The 8500-nt window shown below is 31.5% G+C and overlaps 1 protein-coding gene across 1 annotated transcript in view; it reads left to right on the forward strand.

The window, feature by feature from the left end:
- Window positions 1-7925, forward strand: part of LOC138698373 (acetyl-coenzyme A transporter 1) — a 104401-nt gene extending 96476 nt beyond the window's left edge. Inside the window, exon 9 of the transcript XR_011331855.1 lies at window positions 382-7925. The gene's annotated coding sequence lies outside the window, so the exon portion shown is untranslated. The remainder of the gene's footprint in view (window positions 1-381) is intronic.
- Window positions 7926-8500: the final 575 nt, after the last annotated feature.

Here is an 8500-nt window from a genome sequence, read left to right on the forward strand (position 1 = left end):
ATGTTTCCCTCTGATATATATATTTTTTAATTTTCAAGTTACTTATTTTATTCTCAGTCATTCCTTCTATATCTTGCCACAGATAATATTTTCATAACAGTACCAATTTAAGTTAAGAGTTATAATTGAGAGGCAAAGAGAAATATGTCAGCTATCATCACCTCAAATAAATTCATTAGCATAAGTTTTCATGTATTCGAAATATGTCACAACAGTATCTGTTTTTACTTCCATTCTCTCATTTTAGAAGTGAATGTTAGTGTTTAGTATACCTTTTTTTGGATTGTTATTAATTTTCGGTTATGATCACATTCATTTCAGTAATAAGTGAGTCTTCATTATGTAAGGTGAACTGCATTGTACGAGTTTCTTTCGTTACAGGGTGGATGGTAACCTCTGCACCAAAATGAAACTGGTAATAGATCATGAGGAGAGATTTGAACAACCTAAATAAGTTTTTTCTCTAACATTCACTGTTTTAGAGGAAATCGTTATGTTTCTATGAACGATTTGGCAACATCATGCTACTGCAATAATTCCACCAAGTGCAGCTTACATTCCTTACCTTCTTCTGCCCCTCTGCTGTACTCAGTTGGTGACGTGTGACAGTGCGCTGCATTGCAAGATTTATTTTAACGATTTTCGCAGTTATTTAATTTAAATTCATGGCTAAACGATTTGATATAAAAAAAAAAGATTCAAGACATTATCTGTTCAGATTATTCTTACCTATTTGTTTGTATAGCAATTAGCCATTTCTCTCGGACCATTGCCACAATCATTGGGCAAAGACAATTTTTTCTGTTTAACGGTTCTTCATAGAAGAAAAAGTGTGATAAAAGTTTTGTTACATTTAACATGTAGAATCGCCTCTTAAATTTTGGTGCATCAGTCCCCTTCCACCCTATTCTTTTTTGTCAACTGGAAGACAAAATGGTAACTAAATTCTGTAATGCTTATTTTGTGCTGAATGGTACCTAACAAGAAAACATACACTTATTTCTTTTATTCTTATTACTGGTACTTTAATATTTATTAAGGTACATTGCTTGATGTAGAGAAAGTACCTTTTTTAAATTAAAATACATAGAAGGGAGTCTTTGCAGCTGAAAAATTATACCATGATTTTGAAGCAACTTTTGAATAGCGAACTTATTATTGTTGAAAAAATGTATTTTCCCGTATATATTACCGGTATTGAACAAAATATGATTCTAATACATTATCATGTCCTACAAGTGAATTGTGTGAGGTCTTTATTTTTGCTGCAGTAACACAAAGTTACTTATACCTGTTAGGAAATCAAATGTGTGTGTTTATGTGTGTTGGTGCGCATGTTTATGTATGTGCGCTCTTGTTTCTATATACAGTATATTGAATATTCAATACTGGTACTGGTACTTGGCAGTTACAAAGTTGTTTGTAGTTTGGTCACTAGTGTGTATTTTTTTTTTATGATTTGTGTTTTGTGACCATGTGTACCGTTTTCCTAGGTACACCTATCTAGAAATCATTTATGATGTGATAAACGAGTGATTTGTAAATATATTCGTATTTACTTGTCTCACAAAAACAAAACGAAGCATACATCTTTTTTTAATGAGGGATTCGGGCATAAAACATAGTAACTGACATTTTTGTCAAAAATGAGACATGTAGTGTAAAATATATCTTACATTCTGCATCTAATGCAGTAGTTAGTTTTCCAACAACTCAACAGATGACAGAAGTATACAGATTTTACTTTCCTGAACTATACAAACTGTTGCATGTAAACACAAAACACTAAAACATTACTTACCATGTTTTACTCCCGAACCTCTAAATTATTATTAGTTTTGCATTAGTGCAGTCTATAAGGAAGGAGAGAAACATTTATCACCAAATGAAACTGATTTCTGTTCTGGAAAATTGACAAGTGTCAATTAGTGTTAAACTCTGAAATTTTTTACATGCAGGGTATAATATTAAAAGAATTTATAGTGTAGGCCCTTTACTATTAAAAGTAGTTTTGGTCTTGTTTTATTTTAATAATTTTTGTATTAGTTTTTTGTTGCTGAGACTTACACTTTTATTGTTTTAAGTGTCATTGTTGATATTTATTGTAAGTTTTTATTGTTGTTACAATGCTGTATGTTGAAACCGATTGTCAGTTAATGTAGCAGTGGTATGTAAACTAATTTTCTTTTTTCGAGGTTCGTAGTGATCCTTATTGTTCCTTATGATTAATATTGCTTATACTTGCCTTGTTGGAGAAGTGTTCAGTAATCTGTATTCTTTTTTTCTGTAGATCCTATATTTATGGTTTTGATTAAATGTAATCTGAAACCGAACAAAGGAAAAGAGGTTCGAATCTTGGCTGATGTTAAGATACTTGTGGTAAACGAAGTGACCATGAGAAAGGTATTTGATTTGTTTGCTTTTTTTTCTTATTTTCATTCCAGAATTATTCCATAGTTGAATATCATCACAATCACTACTGAATATAATTTATGATTTAAAAGGTTTACGTTTTGCTGATTTACTTATAGCTTTCTTATATGTTATTCTTTTGTTAAAATGTAAAAATTTAGAAATAAATTATATTTTCAAAAAATAATTATTATATAATGACTATTGTGGACCATTGAGCTTACATACGTTTGTGGCTTTCCCTCGGTTTTTTTTCAATCCAATGTTCAATCAAAATATTGAAGTTGAATTTAATAGTAAATTCTTAATCAATAATACGAAGTCAAAGTTCTAATTCTTTTGTATGCTATAATGTCATTGAATGTTAAAAGGTTTCTTATAAATTTTCCATTTCTTAAGTTTAATGTGATAATTGATAAGTTGTAAATAAGACAATGGTATAAGACCAGTATGAGTGGACCAACTTTAGAAGTTATGTCTTAGTCAGTTTTAATATATTGCAAACAGCCTGAAGTTCCTTTTACTTTGTTTGTACCTATATGGAGAAAGGTTGATGTTGACAAAGTTAAAATACATGAAGTGATATTATAATTATAGTTTTAAATATTTTCTAGAAAAATGTGCTTTGTGTGTGAGAATGCGTTTATATGAGGGAATATCCATTAAACGCCATTATAATAATTAGTATGAGGTATTATTTTGAAAATAAGTTTATTTAAAGTTTTCACATATGATTAATTTTGCTTGTTGTATTTTTTATGACAAATTTTGTGGGGAATCCTATAAATCAGTTCAGTGTTATGTTTTTGTCATTTGGTCGTTAAGTTCGGCAAAATTTGTGGCTGTATTTTTAACTGATGCTGCAGTCAGTGATCTAATAAGGTACTCTAAACATTTCTGACAAGAATTGTTATGTGGCAGTATTATTATATTCAAAATTACTCGTATTAACTGTGAAAATATGCAATACTGAAAAAGTAAATAATTGAAAATAGACCAACTGGGCTGTAAGTAAATTTTTACTGTTTTGTTTAACGAAAGCTTGATTTTTGTATTTAAAAATATGTTTAGGCCTATTCGTAATTACGAGCACTTTCAGAAAGAGTAGGCTATTTCTTTTAAATTAACATTATTTTTAACAGATCTTGTTGCCAGAAGTAAATGTTAAATTCCTTTGAGAGACCCTCACTAATTTCACATATACAGGGTTTTCATTTCAAAACTTCCCAGTTTAAATAACTAATTATTTAAATTGAATTCAATTTAAACAAAAAAACACACCAATTTAGATATTGAGGGGGAAGTCTGAAACCAGGCTTAATTGCATTTTAGATTTCACACCCCACCCCCAGTCTCCCCCTTTATAAATTTGAAATGGCATCCTTATATTTAAATATGAAAGAGCATTCAATTGTTTATACACCTCATTCATTTATTTAACATATTTTGTTTTATATCATTGCCTGGCAACCTGGATTGTTGTTGCTGTTGATTAGAGCTGAAGCTACAAATACATTGAACATTTCTTATATTAGTTGTATTCGTGTATTAAATTATTGTAAAATGGTATACCCTTCAAGAGAGAACAGAAATCATATTTATTTATGGAGCTGAAAACCATTGTGCTCAGAGAACTGCTAGAGCTTTCAACAAGAGGCATCCTGAGAAAAACGTAAGTCACCGATATGTCATAGATCTAATACAGAAATTTGAAGAAACTGATTCTGTGTGCAATATAGCAAATGGCCAACCTAGAAAACTCGATGAAACTTTGCAGATTGAAATACTACGTCATTTCATTAATGGACCCACCACCTCTGTTCCAAAAATAGCTGCTGTAACAAACATTTCGGTTGGTTCCATACGTAAAGTGCTGGAAATTAACAGATTTTTTCCCCTACAAAGTACGAAGTCACCAACAGCTCAGCGAAGATGATTTTGATAGAAGAGTAGAATTTTGTGAACAGATGTCTCAGAGAATTGAAGATGATCCATATTTGACAAAAAAATTTGCTTTAGTGATGAAGCGACTTTTTTCTTAAATGGATTTGTCAACAGACACAATTGTAGGTACTGGGACATTGAAAATCCTCATGTGTTTCATGAAGATAATACCGAGTTTCCTCAGAAGATCAATGTGTGGGCTGGAATTTTTGGGGATGATATTGTTGGACTGATTTTCATTGAAGATAACCTGACTAGAGAATTGTATCTGAACATATTAGAAAATATAATTGATCCACTTATCACACTGTCACTAGAGAACCAAATCAATGAAGGAAACCTATTGTTGAATGAACAAAATTTGCATTTTCAATAGGATGGAGCTCCCCCACACTATGCAGTACTTGTGCGACAATGGCTAGAAAATGAGTTGGTAGGAGAGGTGCTGTAGAATGGTCGGCGAGATCTCCAGACCTGCCATCACTTGAGTTTTTTCTATGGGATCATTTGAAATCAGTTGAAAGCTCTAGCAGTTCTACGAGCACAACGGTTTTCAGCTCATAAATAAATTGATTTCTGTTCTCTCTTGAAGGGTATACACCACTTTACAATAATTTAATACACCAACACAACTATTACAAGAAATGTTTAATGGTATTTGTAACTTCAGCCCTAATCAACAGTAACAACAATCAGGTTGCCAGGCAACGATATAAAACAAAAGATGTGAAATAAATGAATGAAGTGTATAAACAATTGACTGCTCTCTCATATTTAAGTATAAAAATACAGGAGTGTCCTTTGAAATTTCTAAAGGGGAGTGGCTGGGAGTGGGGGTGAAATCTAAAATGCAATTGAACCTTCCCTCTCAATATCTAAATTGACGTGTTTTTTGTTTAAATTGAATTAAATTTAAATAATCACTTATTTAGACTGGGAAGTTTTGAAATGAAAGCTCTGTATAATGATTCTCTTAAGTATTATTTTCAACTTTAATAAAAGTGTAGCTACCGGTATCACTATTGCTGATCTGAAGCTGTGATTAGGAGTGGGTTCGATTTCCACTTGGGCTAATTACATTGTTGAACTTTTTGTTTTCCTCAATTGTAAAACAAATGTCAGTTAATCCCAGGCGAATCTTAGGACTCATGTCGACAAGTAACATCTCACTATCACGAGTTCCATTGATGCTAAATAACCTAGTAGTTGATAGAGCATTGTTACATAACCGTCTAAAAAAATAAAATAAAAGTGTGCTATTTCCATTGGTTTAATAGTTTATTTTTCATTTCAAGAGAAATAAAAGCTCAGTGCTGAAATTATGGAGATAAGAAAAATAATGTGTACTAAAAATCATATTAAAAGAATAAGTGTACTATAAATTTTTATTAGACTAAACTCTCATTAGATTAATTTAATAAGAAAGCTGTATATTCGAAATTAATTTGCTTATATTAACAATAACTATTGCTCTAGTTTGCTTCTTTTTTTTTTTTTCATAGCACGTATCTGTTTATGCCTTCCTACATGTGTATGGTTCGGATAATGACGAATTCCAGTGTAATAACAATTCAGTATTGTGATGATCTCAGGACTATATAAAAATTCATTGACGTTGCGTGTAGAATATGAAGAGAACCACTGAAAATCTAAGGAAACCTAACTTCGATTTTTCAAATTATTTATTATTATCTAATGATAAGTACACTAATGTACCATTGACCCATATACAACCTCTGAATAAAATTCATATATCTACGGAGACAATATTACATAGAGATGAAAAGAAAGAAGGAGACAAAATACTAAAAAAAATATTAACATATTTTCTTCACTGTCCCATAAGGTTTGTTGCTTCCCAGTATGTCAGATTCTGTTACACTGGATAGAGCCAAGCAATTCTTGGTGATCCCTGTTTCTTTCTTGCTGTTAAAGGTCACAGAGATTATGAAATGGTTCTGGTAGGATCCTGAAACAGTGTAGATGTTGTGCTAAAGATAGAATTTTTAAGCAGAATTTAACAACTGCTTTTCTTGAACTGTCCAGTATCATAGGAATGTCTGTTCACCAGTGCTTTCCGTGTGATGTTTCTTCAGTTTCATGTATGTATGTACTTTTTGAATAGTTCTAAGTTGCTGAATGGTAAGATGTTAGTGTTTCAATAATTTTATTTGGATTATTGTAGCACCTTATACACCTACCTCCTTGCATTGCATCCAGGGCATCTCTTATGGCTAAAAAGACTATGAAGATAACATACAACCTTAAAGATACCCGTTTTTCAAATAACTGAAAAAATAATTGATTACACATATTTTAATGTGTGACATGTTTGCTCATAATACTCTTTGATCTAGTGTTGCAGTTTAGGGATTATCCAGAATATGTAATTTTGAATTGCAGGAATATACTCTCCATTCTTTTTGGTGAACTGCTGTGAAATAGGAAACGAACGAAGTAAATGTAAAATTTTGCTACCACAATATTATTGTAAGCGTATTAGTTATCAGGCTTCATCATAGGCGGAGTTATGGGGGGCCATTGCCCCCCCCCAAACTTGTCTTAATTTTTTTCTACTAACGTCAGAAAATATTGAATTCAAAAGATCTTTTTTGCATTTGTTTATGATTAAGTTTCTGTGCTTAAATTGATGAATTCATGTCTTCAGATCACCAACTAAACTTGGAAAATATGAGTGTCAAAGAGACCGCTCAGGCCATAAAGCTAAACATTTTATTCATTGAATGTAATTTAAAAGAGACTAGGTACTGTAAAGAAGACAACATCATTAATGCCGCCCTATATTCTTTCTTCTGAAGTTCTTTTGCACTATAAATCTGCCTGGACACACTCACTCCTAAATTTATTAGTTACTGTTAAAACACATTCTCTATGACAGAATTACTCCAGAGCTCTCTTCCAGTTTCTAAAACAAACATTTATAAATGTAAAGTCATATTTGCTAGAAAATGTTATCAGGTTTTCAGAGTAAGCTTCCCATCGATATTTGCAATAAACATCTGCACTTTATAATGCAATAGGAAAAATTGATTTCCACTTTTCTTGAAAATTCCGTTTGTGTATTTTCTTAGTGCACTCACTATTGTTTGTAAATTATTGGTTGACATATTGGATTCTAAGCTAGTTTAGTATTATTGGCTTGTTATTTTCACATATTTCACTATTGCCACTGCTAAAAGTTACTTCTTGTCTTGGTTTTTAATAGTATACTGGTACCGATTCATTTGTATATTAGTTGCAGCACTACTATTAATGATATTTCCACACTCGATGTGCGGGCTAACTGATGATTAAGAAAGTCTAAGGCTTGTGGATTCAAACCTGAAACTGACTGATGAGTAAGAAATTCCAAGGTTTGTGGGTTCAAACTTGGCTCAGGGCAATGCATTTTAAAGGGTGATAAATTCTAAGAAAGAAAAGGCATGCTATAGATTTACTGCACGTAAGGAGTCTCTGTCCCTGATAGAGGGTTCCAGGTAAAATTTGTTGGCCATTTATTTTCTGCGTTAACACTGCAGTTGAAAGTGTAATTTAATATATTACTAACATTTGAGGTTATCTACAAAAATATTTGGAAGTATTTGACGTTTTTAAATTAATACTCTGTTAATGACACTTAAAAAAAACTAGTATTGTTTGCCTAAGGTAAATGAAATCGCCATGTGTTTTATTCGTATAAAACTATGCCTATTAGTTCAAAATAAACCCTTGAAAAGTGTCCTATTTTGATTATTTCGGTTGTAGTGTAACTTTCGAAATAGATAAAGAATTGAAATCGAAAATATGAATAAACAGATTTCAATTAGTATATAGAACAATAACTACAAAAACCAGAAAAGATAAAATAAAAATAAGGTTCTACTAAACTATGGCAGGTCCATTGTTAACATGGAAGACAGTCATGGATAATTTTACTTAAGGACGAGATAGAAGTAAATTACAAGGAATTGAAGTGAAGTTTCTCCATAACATAAAAATATCTGTGGGATGAGATCTGATAAGAAGTTACAATATCCTCAAAGAATTCAATACACGAGAGTCACTCCAAATGTAATGCACCACAGTTTTTAACACAATGTGTAGGTACATCTTTTAGGAAGATGCTACTACTTTTCCACATGAT

Source organism: Periplaneta americana, chromosome 1 (genome assembly GCF_040183065.1).
Source record: "Periplaneta americana isolate PAMFEO1 chromosome 1, P.americana_PAMFEO1_priV1, whole genome shotgun sequence".
In the NCBI taxonomy this organism is placed as follows: Eukaryota; Metazoa; Arthropoda; class Insecta; order Blattodea; family Blattidae; genus Periplaneta; species Periplaneta americana.